The 2471-nt window shown below is 39.9% G+C and overlaps 1 long non-coding RNA gene across 1 annotated transcript; it reads right to left on the bottom strand.

Moving 5' to 3' along the window:
- On the bottom strand, positions 426-746 carry LOC109327852. Its single transcript, XR_002105353.1, has 2 exons — positions 638-746; positions 426-536 (listed from the first exon to the last, which is right to left on the bottom strand). It is a non-coding gene; the product is annotated as an uncharacterized LOC109327852 (long non-coding RNA).

The following is a 2471-nucleotide window of genomic DNA, read 5'->3' as shown; positions in this document are numbered from 1 at the left end:
GCTGCCTCCGCTTATGTTCGGGAACTATTTGTTGTTATACAATCGGTAATGAAACGGCGTCAGTATCTACTTGGCAGATATTTTCGCATATTTACAGACCAACAAAGTTTGAAACACATGTTGACTAAGACTTTTCAAACCACAGAACAACAACGATGGGCAACAAAATTACAAGGATTTCACTATGAGATATTTTACAAACCTGGGCGAGAAAATAGAGTTGCTAATGCTCTATCACGGTGTCAGTCATCAGAATCGATCCTAGTGTCCTTGAGCTTTCCGGTCCCATCAGGTTTGACTCAGCTTGCTTAGTTTTATACCACAACAGAGAGCAAACAGTTAGTGGAAAAACTTCTAAAATCTTCTATTGAGATTTATCATAAAAAATGGTTTGTTATACTAAAACGCACAGCTTTATACACCTGTTGATATTGGGTTGCGAGCCATATTGCTTTATGAATATCACTCAACCCCGACGGCCAGGCATTCGGGCCTTAAACCGACCATGGCCAGACTGGCAACTTCCTTCTTTTGGCCTGGGCAGTACAAAGAAACAAAAATTTCATTAAGCATTGTCTTATATGTCAACAGAATAAATATGTGCCCTCAAAACAGCAAGGAAAACTTCAACCATTACTTGTGCCTCAACAAGTTTGGGAAGACATCTTCATGGATTTCATTACTTGTCTTCCTCCATCATTTGGGCATACGATGATATGGGTTGTGGTGGATAGATTGACCAAATACGGCCACCTTCCCTGCTGAGATCTTTCGCCTTCATGGCATTCCTATAACTATTGTGTCAGATCGAGATAAATTATTCTTGAGTAGTTTCTAGAAAGCATTTTTTTCGCCTACACGAAACAAAAATTTGCTTTAGCGCCACTTATCATCCAGAATCGGACGGACAAACCGAAGTGGTAAACAAAGGATTAGAGGCTTACCTGTAGTGTTTCACAAGTGACCATCCAAAAAAGTGGTTCACATTCTTATCTTTTGCTGAGTATTGGTACAATACCTCTAAGCATTCATCTATGGACATGACCCCATTCCAAGCTCTGCTTAGAAGGCTTCCTCCGGCTATTATAGATTATACCTTTGGCCGAAGTTCAGAGTAAGAACTGAACGTCTCCCTGCATGAGAGACAATTATTAATCACCCAACTAAAAAATAATTTGTATAAAGCCCAACAAAGGATGAAGGCTCAGAGCGATAAACACATAAGTGACCGTGTTTTTGCCATTGGTGATTGGGTTTGACTGAAACTTCAGTCGTACCGCCAACACACAGTGGCAAGGAGGGCAAACCAAAAGTTGAGCAAACGTTTTTTTGGGACTTACCAGATACTCCGCCATATAGGAATGGTGGCATATGAACTTGCACTATCGGGAGGTTCTCAAGTACACCCGATTTTTCCTGTTTCAAAGCTTAAACCATTTTGGGGAACTCCTTCCATGAATAATCAGTCTCAGTTTGTTTTAATTTCAGAGGAAGGAAGTAGTGAAGAAAAAAATTTAGAAAATGAAGAAAAGGGAGAAGACAGAAGAAAAACTCAATCTGCAGTAGAAAAGACACAAAATGAACTACTGAGTTCTACTTTAAAACTAAAGCAACACGTGAATGGGGACACATCAGCCATAAAGGACACTAATGAAATTTCCCGGATTTCAAATTCAATTATTGAAGGAGAAGTTGTTACATTGGGGTCCAAACAGCTCATTAATGAGAATATTAAAAGGATCTGCAGGGTTTCCTTACCACAAAATAAATGTTGGAGTCAATTACCACAAAATATCTCCACCAGCGCCAATAACGAAGCAACATGCGTCCCACACGTGACCAAAGGCAAACAGCTACCTGCACCGTGCCTAGTCTGTTCCCCTGTCGTTGGCCCTATTGTTGCCCAACCGTCTTGCAACACGTGGTCTGCCCACCGCAGACGGGTCAACATGTCAACATATCTTATCTCCCCTCTCTGCACCAAAATCTGCATCTTCCACTCAACATGTGCCACCTGGGATTTCCTATCCACAAGAATCTAATCCAAGAAATTTCAAAAATTCCCCCTTTTCCAACCAACTAGGCTCCACGGATCTCTCTCAAATGGATACAAATCCCACTCCATTCCCAAGTGAGCCAACCGAATTGGGCCTCAACCTTGAGGACAAGGTTGTTATTCATGGAAAAAATATTGAGAGGTCGAATGAGCTTAATGATAAAAGACATACAGTCCCTCCTAAATGGATGGCAGATTATATTGTCTAGATCCTTCTATTTTAATTCTACTTTAAGAATTGACCTTTCAATCAAGATGTTGTTAAGTGTAGGGCTAACATCATAATTAGGATTTGCTTATTGTATTTAAGTTGAATAGCTTTCCTTTTGGATGAACATGAAAAGTATCTAGAGAATTGCTCAAATTTCTCTTGTTTTCTTTAATTCCTAATATGTTATTCCTCATTGGTAGAATA

The sequence above is a fragment of the Lupinus angustifolius genome, chromosome LG15, assembly GCF_001865875.1.
Source record: "Lupinus angustifolius cultivar Tanjil chromosome LG15, LupAngTanjil_v1.0, whole genome shotgun sequence".
NCBI classification, from domain to species: Eukaryota; Viridiplantae; Streptophyta; class Magnoliopsida; order Fabales; family Fabaceae; genus Lupinus; species Lupinus angustifolius.
This window is presented reverse-complemented; position numbering and strand designations above follow the sequence as displayed.